Source organism: Mycteria americana, unplaced genomic scaffold, assembly GCF_035582795.1.
Source record: "Mycteria americana isolate JAX WOST 10 ecotype Jacksonville Zoo and Gardens unplaced genomic scaffold, USCA_MyAme_1.0 Scaffold_52, whole genome shotgun sequence".
Taxonomy (NCBI): Eukaryota; Metazoa; Chordata; class Aves; order Ciconiiformes; family Ciconiidae; genus Mycteria; species Mycteria americana.
Genome location: NW_027445638.1, coordinates 305,626 through 317,850, shown reverse-complemented (window position 1 = coordinate 317,850; position 12,225 = coordinate 305,626).

Sequence of the window (12,225 nt, the reverse complement as noted above, 5' to 3'; positions counted from 1 at the left end):
GAGCCCGGCAGTGAAATTGGAAACGTCCAGAGATTGCGCCCACAGGAAAGCTGCCAGCACTGAAAGCTGTAGCTGGTTTTCACTGTCCCTTGGAACTGCATTCGCTGCCACACAGACATTCGCGCTCTGCTAAAGCTTTGCTTCCTAATGGGGCAACACTCTGTATCTCTCTCTGGCAGAGCCCGGCAGTGAAATTGGAAACGTCCAGAGATTGCGCCCTTAGGAAAGCTGCCAGCACTGAAAGCTGTAGCTGGTTTTCACTGTCCCTTGGAACTGCATTCGCTGCCACACAGACATTCGCGCTCTGCTAAAGCATTGCTTCGTAATGGGGCAACACTCTGTATCTCTCTCTGGCAGAGCCCGGCAGTGAAATTGGAAACGTCCAGAGATTGCGCCCACAGGAAAGCTGCCAGCACTGAAAGCTGTAGCTGGTTTTCACTGTCCCTTGGAACTGCATTCGCTGCCACATAGACATTCGCGCTCTGTTAAAGCTTTGCTTCCTAATGGGGCAACACTCTGTATCTCTCTCTGGCAGAGCCCGGCAGTGAAATTGGAAACGTCCAGAGATTGCGCCCACAGGAAAGCTGCCAGCACTGAAAGATGTAGCTGGTTTTCACTGTCCCTTGGAACTGCATTCGCTGCCACACAGACATTCGCGCTCTGCTAAGGCTTTGCTTCCTAATGGGGCAACACTCTGTATGATTTTCTCCCAGTGCCCGGCAGTGAAATTGGAAACGTCCAGAGATTCTGCCCACAGGAAAGCTGCCAGCACTGAAAGCTGTAGCTGGTTTTCACTGTCCCTTGGAACTGCATTCGCTGCCACACAGACATTCGCGCTCTGCTAAAGCATTGCTTCGTAATGGGGCAACACTCTGTATCTCTCTCTGGCAGAGCCCGGCAGTGAAATTGGAAACGTCCAGAGATTGCGCCCACAGGAAAGCTGCCAGCACTGAAAGCTGTAGCTGGTTTTCACTGTCCCTTGGAACTGCATTCGCTGCCACACAGACATTCGCGCTCTGCTAAAGCATTGCTTCGTAATGGGGCAACACTCTGTATGACTTTCTCCCAGTGCCCGGCAGTGAAATTGGAAACGTCCAGAGATTGTGCCCACAGGAAAGCTGCCAGCACTGAAAGCTGTAGCTGGTTTTCACTGTCCCTTGGAACTGCATTCGCTGCCACACAGACATTCGCGCTCTGCTAAAGCATTGCTTCGTAATGGGGCAACACTCTGTATCTCTCTCTGGCAGAGCCCGGCAGTGAAATTGGAAACGTCCAGAGATTGCGCCCACAGGAAAGCTGCCAGCACTGAAAGCTCTAGCTGGTTTTCACTGTCCCTTGGAACTGCATTCGCTGCCACACAGACATTCGCGCTCTGCTAAAGCTTTGCTTCCTAATGGGGCAACACTCTGTATCTCTCTCTGGCAGAGCCCGGCAGTGAAATTGGAAACGTCCAGAGATTGCGCCCACAGGAAAGCTGCCAGCACTGAAAGCTGTAGCTGGTTTTCACTGTCCCTTGGAACTGCATTCGCTGCCACACAGACATTCGCGCTCTGCTAAAGCATTGCTTCCTAATGGGGCAACACTCTGTATCTCTCTCTGGCAGAGCCCGGCAGTGAAATTGGAAACGTCCAGAGATTGCGCCCACAGGAAAGCTGCCAGCACTGAAAGCTGTGGCTGGTTTTCACTGTCCCCTGGAACTGCATTCGCTGCCACACAGACATTCGCGCTCTGCTAAAGCATTGCTTCGTAATGGGGCAACACTCTGTATCTCTCTCTGGCAGAGCCTGGCAGTGAAATTGGAAACGTCCAGAGATTGCGCCCACAGGAAAGCTGCGAGCACTGAAAGCTCTAGCTGGTTTTCACTGTCCCTTGGAACTGCATTCGCTGCCACACAGACATTCGCGCTCTGCTAAAGCTTTGCTTCCTAATGGGGCAAGATTCTGTATGACTTTCTCCCAGTGCCCGGCAGTGAAATTGGAAACGTCCAGAGATTGTGCCCACAGGAAAGCTGCCAGCACTGAAAGCTGTAGCTGGTTTTCACTGTCCCTTGGAACTGCATTCGCTGCCACACAGACATTCGCGCTCTGCTAAAGCATTGCTTCGTAATGGGGCAACACTCTGTATCTCTCTGTCGCAGAGCCCGGCAGTGAAATTGGAAACGTCCAGAGATTGCGCCCACAGGAAAGCTGCCAGCACTGAAAGCTGTAGCTGGTTTTCACTGTCCCTTGGAACTGCATTTGCTGCCACACAGACATTCGCGCTCTGCTAAAGCATTGCTTCCTAATGAGGCAACACTCTGTATCTCTCTCTGGCAGAGCCCGGCAGTGAAATTGGAAACGTCCAGAGATTGCGCCCACAGGAAAGCTGCCAGCACTGAAAGCTGTAGCTGGTTTTCACTGTCCCTTGGAACTGCACTCGCTGCCACACAGACATTCGCGCTCTGCTAAAGCTTTGCTTCGTAATGGGCAACACTCTGTATCTCTCTGTCGCAGAGACCGGCAATGAAATTGGAAACGTCCAGAGATTGCGCCCACAGGAAAGCTGCCAGCACTGAAAGCTGTAGCTGGTTTTCACTGTCCCTTGGAACTGCACTCGCTGCCACACAGACATTCGCGCTCTGCTAAAGCTTTGCTTCCTAATGGGGCAACACTCTGTATCTCTCTCTGGCAGAGCCCGGCAGTGAAATTGGAAACGTCCAGAGATTGCGCCCACAGGAAAGCTGCCAGCACTGAAAGCTGTGGCTGGTTTTCACTGTCCCCTGGAACTGCATTCGCTGCCACACAGACATTCGCGCTCTGCTAAAGCATTGCTTCGTAATGGGGCAACACTCTGTATCTCTCTCTGGCAGAGCCTGGCAGTGAAATTGGAAACGTCCAGAGATTGCGCCCACAGGAAAGCTGCCAGCACTGAAAGCTCTAGCTGGTTTTCACTGTCCCTTGGAACTGCATTCGCTGCCACACAGACATTCGCGCTCTGCTAAAGCTTTGCTTCCTAATGGGGCAAGATTCTGTATGGCTTTCTCCCAGTGCCCGGCAGTGAAATTGGAAACGTCCAGAGATTGTGCCCACAGGAAAGCTGCCAGCAATGAAAGCTGTAGCTGGTTTTCACTGTCCCTTGGAACTGCATTCGCTGCCACACAGACATTCGCGCTCTGCTAAAGCATTGCTTCGTAATGGGGCAACACTGTATCTCTCTGTCGCAGAGCCCGGCAGTGAAATTGGAAACGTCCAGAGATTGCGCCCACAGGAAAGCTGCCAGCACTGAAAGCTGTAGCTGGTTTTCACTGTCCCTTGGAACTGCATTCGCTGCCACACAGACATTCGCGCTCTGCTAAAACATTGCTTCGTAATGGGGCAACACTCTGTATCTCTCTCTGGCAGAGCCCGGCTGCCAAATTGGAAACGTCCAGAGATTGCGCCCACAGGGAAGCTGCCAGCAGTGAAAGCTGTAGCTGGTTTTCACTGTCCCCTGGAACTGCATTCGCTGCCACACAGACATTCGCGCTCTGCTAAAGCATTGCTTCGTAATAGGGCAACACTCTGTATCTCTCTCTGGCAGAGCCCGTCAGTGAAATTCGAAACGTCCAGAGATTGCGCCCACAGGAAAGCTGCCAGCACTGAAAGCTGTAGCTGGTTTTCACTGTCCCTTGGAACTGCATTCGCTGCCACACAGACATTCGCGCTCTGCTAAAGCATTGTTTCGTAATGGGGCAACACTCTGTATGACTTTCTCCCAGTGCCTGGCAGTGAAATTGGAAACGTCCAGAGATTGCGCCCACAGGAAAGCTGCCAGCACTGAAAGCTGTAGCTGGTTTTCACTGTCCCTTGGAACTGCATTCGCTGCCACACAGACATTCGCGCTCTGCTAAAGCTTTGCTTCCTAATGGGGCAACACTCTGTATCTCTCTCTGGCAGAGCCCGGCAGTGAAATTGGAAACGTCCAGAGATTGCGCCCTTAGGAAAGCTGCCAGCACTGAAAGCTGTAGCTGGTTTTCACTGTCCCTTGGAACTGCATTCGCTGCCACACAGACATTCGCGGTCTGCTAAAGCATTGCTTCGTAATGGGGCAACACTCTGTATCTCTCTCTGGCAGAGCCCGGCAGTGAAATTGGAAACGTCCAGAGATTGCGCCCACAGGAAAGCTGCCAGCACTGAAAGCTGTAGCTGGTTTTCACTGTCCCTTGGAACTGCATTCGCTGCCACATAGACATTCGCGCTCTGCTAAAGCTTTGCTTCCTAATGGGGCAACACTCTGTATCTCTCTCTGGCAGAGCCCGGCAGTGAAATTGGAAACGTCCAGAGATTGCGCCCACAGGACAGCTGCCAGCACTGAAAGCTCTAGCTGGTTTTCACTGTCCCTTGGAACTGCATTCGCTGCCACACAGACATTCGCGCTCTGCTAAAGCATTGCTTCGTAATGGGGCAACACTCTGTATCTCTCTCTGGCAGAGCCCGGCAGTGAAATTGGAAACGTCCAGAGATTGCGCCCACAGGAAAGCTGCCAGCACTGAAAGCTGTAGCTGGTTTTCACTGTCCCTTGGAACTGCATTCGCTGCCACACAGACATTCGCGCTCTGCTAAAGCATTGCTTCGTAATGGGGCAACACTCTGTATGACTTTCTCCCAGTGCCTGGCAGTGAAATTGGAAACGTCCAGAGATTGCGCCCACAGGAAAGCTGCCAGCACTGAAAGATGTAGCTGGTTTTCACTGTCCCCTGGAACTGCATTCGCTGCCACACAGACATTCGCGCTCTGCTAAAGCTTTGCTTCCTAATGGGGCAACACTCTGTATGACTTTCTCCCAGTGCCTGGCAGTGAAATGGGAAACGTCCAGAGATTGCGCCCACAGGAAAGCTGCCAGCACTGAAAGCTGTGGCTGGTTTTCACTGTCCCCTGGAACTGCATTCGCTGCCACACAGACATTCGCGCTCTGCTAAAGCTTTGCTTCCTAATGGGGCAACACTCTGTATCTCTCTCTGGCAGAGCCCGGCTGCCAAATTGGAAACGTCCAGAGATTGCGCCCACAGGAAAGCTGCCAGCACTGAAAGCTGTAGCTGGTTTTCAATGTCCCTTGGAACTGCATTCGCTGCCACACAGACATTCGCGCTCTGCTAAAGCTTTGCTTCCTAATGGGGCAACACTCTGTATCTCTCTCTGGCAGAGCCCGGAAGTGAAATTGGAAACGTCCAGAGATTGCGCCCACAGGACAGCTGCCAGCACTGAAAGCTCTAGCTGGTTTTCACTGTCCCTTGGAACTGCATTCGCTGCCACACAGACATTCGCGCTCTGCTAAAGCATTGCTTCGTAATGGGGCAACACTCTGTATCTCTCTCTGGCAGATCCCGGCAGTGAAATTGAAACGTCCAGAGATTGCGCCCACAGGAAAGCTGCCAGCACTGAAAGCTGTAGCTGGTTTTCACTGTCCCTTGGAACTGCATTCGCTGCCACACAGACATTCGCGCTCTGCTAAAGCATTGCTTCGTAATGGGGCAACACTCTGTATGACTTTCTCCCAGTGCCTGGCAGTGAAATTGGAAACGTCCAGAGATTGCGCCCACAGGAAAGCTGCCAGCACTGAAAGATGTAGCTGGTTTTCACTGTCCCCTGGAACTGCATTCGCTGCCACACAGACATTCGCGCTCTGCTAAAGCTTTGCTTCCTAATGGGGCAACACTCTGTATCTCTCTCTGGCAGAGCCCGGCAGTGAAATTGGAAACGTCCAGAGATTGCGCCCTTAGGAAAGCTGCCAGCACTGAAAGCTGTAGCTGGTTTTCACTGTCCCTTGGAACTGCATTCGCTGCCACACAGACATTCGCGGTCTGCTAAAGCATTGCTTCGTAATGGGGCAACACTCTGTATCTCTCTCTGGCAGAGCCCGGCAGTGAAATTGGAAACGTCCAGAGATTGCGCCCACAGGAAAGCTGCCAGCACTGAAAGCTGTAGCTGGTTTTCACTGTCCCTTGGAACTGCATTCGCTGCCACATAGACATTCGCGCTCTGCTAAAGCTTTGCTTCCTAATGGGGCAACACTCTGTATCTCTCTCTGGCAGAGCCCGGCAGTGAAATTGGAAACGTCCAGAGATTGCGCCCACAGGACAGCTGCCAGCACTGAAAGCTCTAGCTGGTTTTCACTGTCCCTTGGAACTGCATTCGCTGCCACACAGACATTCGCGCTCTGCTAAAGCATTGCTTCGTAATGGGGCAACACTCTGTATCTCTCTCTGGCAGAGCCCGGCAGTGAAATTGGAAACGTCCAGAGATTGCGCCCACAGGAAAGCTGCCAGCACTGAAAGATGTAGCTGGTTTTCACTGTCCCTTGGAACTGCATTCGCTGCCACACAGACATTCGCGCTCTGCTAAAGCATTGTTTCGTAATGGGGCAACACTCTGTATGACTTTCTCCCAGTGCCTGGCAGTGAAATTGGAAACGTCCAGAGATTGCGCCCACAGGAAAGCTGCCAGCACTGAAAGATGTAGCTGGTTTTCACTGTCCCCTGGAACTGCATTCGCTGCCACACAGACATTCGCGCTCTGCTAAAGCATTGCTTCGTAATAGGGCAACACTCTGTATCTCTCTATGGCAGAGCCCGGCAGTGAAATTGGAAACGTCCAGAGATTGCGCCTACAGGAAAGCTGCCAGCACTGAAAGCTGTAGCTGGTTTTCACTGTCCCTTGGAACTGCATTCGCTGCCACACAGACATTCGCGCTCTGCTAAAGCTTTGCTTCCTAATGGGGCAACACTCTGTATCTCTCTCTGGCAGAGCCCGGCAGTGAAATTGGAAACGTCCAGAGATTGCGCCCTTAGGAAAGCTGCCAGCACTGAAAGCTGTAGCTGGTTTTCACTGTCCCTTGGAACTGCATTCGCTGCCACACAGACATTCGCGGTCTGCTAAAGCATTGCTTCGTAATGGGGCAACACTCTGTATCTCTCTCTGGCAGAGCCCGGCAGTGAAATTGGAAACGTCCAGAGATTGCGCCCACAGGAAAGCTGCCAGCACTGAAAGCTGTAGCTGGTTTTCACTGTCCCTTGGAACTGCATTCGCTGCCACATAGACATTCGCGCTCTGCTAAAGCTTTGCTTCCTAATGGGGCAACACTCTGTATCTCTCTCTGGCAGAGCCCGGCAGTGAAATTGGAAACGTCCAGAGATTGCGCCCACAGGACAGCTGCCAGCACTGAAAGCTCTAGCTGGTTTTCACTGTCCCTTGGAACTGCATTCGCTGCCACACAGACATTCGCGCTCTGCTAAAGCATTGCTTCGTAATGGGGCAACACTCTGTATCTCTCTCTGGCAGAGCCCGGCAGTGAAATTGGAAACGTCCAGAGATTGCGCCCACAGGAAAGCTGCCAGCACTGAAAGCTGTAGCTGGTTTTCACTGTCCCTTGGAACTGCATTCGCTGCCACACAGACATTCGCGCTCTGCTAAAGCATTGCTTCGTAATGGGGCAACACTCTGTATGACTTTCTCTCAGTGCCTGGCAGTGAAATTGGAAACGTCCAGAGATTGCGCCCACAGGAAAGCTGCCAGCACTGAAAGATGTAGCTGGTTTTCACTGTCCCCTGGAACTGCATTCGCTGCCACACAGACATTCGCGCACTGCTAAAGCTTTGCTTCCTAATGGGGCAACACTCTGTATGACTTTCTCCCAGTGCCTGGCAGTGAAATGGGAAACGTCCAGAGATTGCGCCCACAGGAAAGCTGCCAGCACTGAAAGCTGTGGCTGGTTTTCACTGTCCCCTGGAACTGCATTCGCTGCCACACAGACATTCGCGCTCTGCTAAAGCTTTGCTTCCTAATGGGGCAACACTCTGTATCTCTCTCTGGCAGAGCCCGGCTGCCAAATTGGAAACGTCCAGAGATTGCGCCCACAGGAAAGCTGCCAGCACTGAAAGCTGTAGCTGGTTTTCAATGTCCCTTGGAACTGCATTCGCTGCCACACAGACATTCGCGCTCTGCTAAAGCTTTGCTTCCTAATGGGGCAACACTCTGTATCTCTCTCTGGCAGAGCCCGGAAGTGAAATTGGAAACGTCCAGAGATTGCGCCCACAGGACAGCTGCCAGCACTGAAAGCTCTAGCTGGTTTTCACTGTCCCTTGGAACTGCATTCGCTGCCACACAGACATTCGCGCTCTGCTAAAGCATTGCTTCGTAATGGGGCAACACTCTGTATCTCTCTCTGGCAGATCCCGGCAGTGAAATTGAAACGTCCAGAGATTGCGCCCACAGGAAAGCTGCCAGCACTGAAAGCTGTAGCTGGTTTTCACTGTCCCTTGGAACTGCATTCGCTGCCACACAGACATTCGCGCTCTGCTAAAGCATTGCTTCGTAATGGGGCAACACTCTGTATGACTTTCTCCCAGTGCCTGGCAGTGAAATTGGAAACGTCCAGAGATTGCGCCCACAGGAAAGCTGCCAGCACTGAAAGATGTAGCTGGTTTTCACTGTCCCCTGGAACTGCATTCGCTGCCACACAGACATTCGCGCTCTGCTAAAGCTTTGCTTCCTAATGGGGCAACACTCTGTATCTCTCTCTGGCAGAGCCCGGCAGTGAAATTGGAAACGTCCAGAGATTGCGCCCTTAGGAAAGCTGCCAGCACTGAAAGCTGTAGCTGGTTTTCACTGTCCCTTGGAACTGCATTCGCTGCCACACAGACATTCGCGGTCTGCTAAAGCATTGCTTCGTAATGGGGCAACACTCTGTATCTCTCTCTGGCAGAGCCCGGCAGTGAAATTGGAAACGTCCAGAGATTGCGCCCACAGGAAAGCTGCCAGCACTGAAAGCTGTAGCTGGTTTTCACTGTCCCTTGGAACTGCATTCGCTGCCACATAGACATTCGCGCTCTGCTAAAGCTTTGCTTCCTAATGGGGCAACACTCTGTATCTCTCTCTGGCAGAGCCCGGCAGTGAAATTGGAAACGTCCAGAGATTGCGCCCACAGGACAGCTGCCAGCACTGAAAGCTCTAGCTGGTTTTCACTGTCCCTTGGAACTGCATTCGCTGCCACACAGACATTCGCGCTCTGCTAAAGCATTGCTTCGTAATGGGGCAACACTCTGTATCTCTCTCTGGCAGAGCCCGGCAGTGAAATTGGAAACGTCCAGAGATTGCGCCCACAGGAAAGCTGCCAGCACTGAAAGCTGTAGCTGGTTTTCACTGTCCCTTGGAACTGCATTCGCTGCCACACAGACATTCGCGCTCTGCTAAAGCATTGCTTCGTAATGGGGCAACACTCTGTATGACTTTCTCCCAGTGCCTGGCAGTGAAATTGGAAACGTCCAGAGATTGCGCCCACAGGAAAGCTGCCAGCACTGAAAGATGTAGCTGGTTTTCACTGTCCCCTGGAACTGCATTCGCTGCCACACAGACATTCGCGCTCTGCTAAAGCTTTGCTTCCTAATGGGGCAACACTCTGTATGACTTTCTCCCAGTGCCTGGCAGTGAAATGGGAAACGTCCAGAGATTGCGCCCACAGGAAAGCTGCCAGCACTGAAAGCTGTGGCTGGTTTTCACTGTCCCCTGGAACTGCATTCGCTGCCACACAGACATTCGCGCTCTGCTAAAGCTTTGCTTCCTAATGGGGCAACACTCTGTATCTCTCTCTGGCAGAGCCCGGCTGCCAAATTGGAAACGTCCAGAGATTGCGCCCACAGGAAAGCTGCCAGCACTGAAAGCTGTAGCTGGTTTTCACTGTCCCTTGGAACTGCATTCGCTGCCACACAGACATTCGCGCTCTGCTAAAGCATTGCTTCGTAATGGGGCAACACTCTGTATGACTTTCTCCCAGTGCCTGGCAGTGAAATTGGAAACGTCCAGAGATTGCGCCCACAGGAAAGCTGCCAGCACTGAAAGATGTAGCTGGTTTTCACTGTCCCCTGGAACTGCATTCGCTGCCACACAGACATTCGCGCTCTGCTAAAGCATTGCTTCGTAATGGGGCAACACTCTGTATCTCTCTCTGGCAGAGCCCGGCAGTGAAATTGGAAACGTCCAGAGATTGCGCCCACAGGAAAGCTGCCAGCACTGAAAGCTGTAGCTGGTTTTCACTGTCCCTTGGAACTGCACTCGCTGCCACACAGACATTCGCGCTCTGCTAAAGCTTTGCTTCCTAATGGGGCAACACTCTGTATCTCTCTCTGGCAGAGCCCGGCAGTGAAATTGGAAACGTCCAGAGATTGCGCCCACAGGAAAGCTGCCAGCACTGAAAGCTGTGGCTGGTTTTCACTGTCCCCTGGAACTGCATTCGCTGCCACACAGACATTCGCGCTTTGCTAAAGCATTGCTTCGTAATGGGGCAACACTCTGTATCTCTCTCTGGCAGAGCCTGGCAGTGAAATTGGAAACGTCCAGAGATTGCGCCCACAGGAAAGCTGCCAGCACTGAAAGCTCTAGTTGGTTTTCACTGTCCCTTGGAACTGCATTCGCTGCCACACAGACATTCGCGCTCTGCTAAAGCTTTGCTTCCTAATGGGGCAAGATTCTGTATGACTTTCTCCCAGTGCCCGGCAGTGAAATTGGAATCGTCCAGAGATTGCGCCCACAGGAAAGCTGCCACCACTGAAAGCTGTAGCTGGTTTTCACTGTCCCTTGGAACTGCATTCGCTGCCACACAGACATTCGCGCTCTGCTAAAGCATTGCTTCGTAATGGGGTAACACTCTGTATCTCTCTGTCGCAGAGCCCGGCAGTGAAATTGGAAACGTCCAGAGATTGCGCCCACAGGAAAGCTGCCAGCACTGAAAGCTGTAGCTGGTTTTCACTGTCCCTTGGAACTGCATTCGCTGCCACACAGACATTCGCGCTCTGCTAAAGCTTTGCTTCCTAATGGGGCAACACTCTGTATCTCTCTCTGGCAGAGCCTGGCTGCCAAATTGGAAACGTCCAGAGATTGCGCCCACAGGAAAGCTGCCAGCACTGAAAGCTGTAGCTGGTTTTCACTGTCCCTTGGAACTGCATTCGCTGCCACACAGACATTCGCGCTCTGCTAAAGCATTGCTTCGTAATGGGCAACACTCTGTATCTCTCTGTCACAGAGACCGGCAATGAAATTGGAAACGTCCAGAGATTGCGCCCACAGGAAAGCTGCCAGCACTGAAAGCTGTAGCTGGTTTTCACTGTCCCTTGGAACAGCATTCGCTGCCACATAGACATTCGCGCTCTGCTAAAGCTTTGCTTCCTAATGGGGCAACACTCTGTATCTCTCTCTGGCAGAGCCCGGCACTGAAATTGGAAACGTCCAGAGATTGCGCCCACAGGAAAGCTGCCAGCACTGAAAGCTCTAGCTGGTTTTCACTGTCCCTTGGAACTGCATTCGCTGCCACACAGACATTCGCGCTCTGCTAAAGCATTGCTTCGTAATGGGGCAACACTCTGTATCTCTCTCTGGCAGAGCCCGGCTGCCAAATTGGAAACGTCCAGAGATTGCGCCCACAGGAAAGCTGCCATCAGTGAAAGCTGTAGCTGGTTTTCACTGTCCCTTGGAACTGCATTCGCTGCCACACAGACATTCGCGCTCTGCTAAAGCTTTGCTTCCTAATGGGGCAACACTCTGTATCTCTCTGTGGCAGAGACCGGCAATGAAATTGGAAACGTCCAGAGATTGCGCCCACAGGAAAGCTGCCAGCACTGAAAGATGTAGCTGGTTTTCACTGTCCCTTGGAACTGCATTCGCTGCCACACAGACATTCGCGCTCTGCTAAAGCTTTGCTTCCTAATGGGGCAACACTCTGTATGACTTTCTCCCAGTGCCCGGCAGTGAAATTGGAAACGTCCAGAGATTCTGCCCACAGGAAAGCTGCCAGCACTGAAAGCTCTAGCTGGTTTTCACTGTCCCTTGGAACTGCATTCGCTGCCACACAGACATTCGCGCTCTGCTAAAGCATTGCTTCGTAATGGGGCAACACTCTGTATCTCTCTCTGGCAGAGCCCGGCTGCCAAATTGGAAACGTCCAGAGATTGCGCCCACAGGAAAGCTGCCATCAGTGAAAGCTGTAGCTGGTTTTCACTGTCCCTTGGAACTGCATTCGCTGCCACACAGACATTCGCGCTCTGCTAAAGCTTTGCTTCCTAATGGGGCAACACTCTGTATCTCTCTGTGGCAGAGACCGGCAATGAAATTGGAAACGTCCAGAGATTGCGCCCACAGGAAAGCTGCCAGCACTGAAAGATGTAGCTGGTTTTCACTGTCCCTTGGAACTGCATTCGCTGCCACACAGACATTCGCGCTC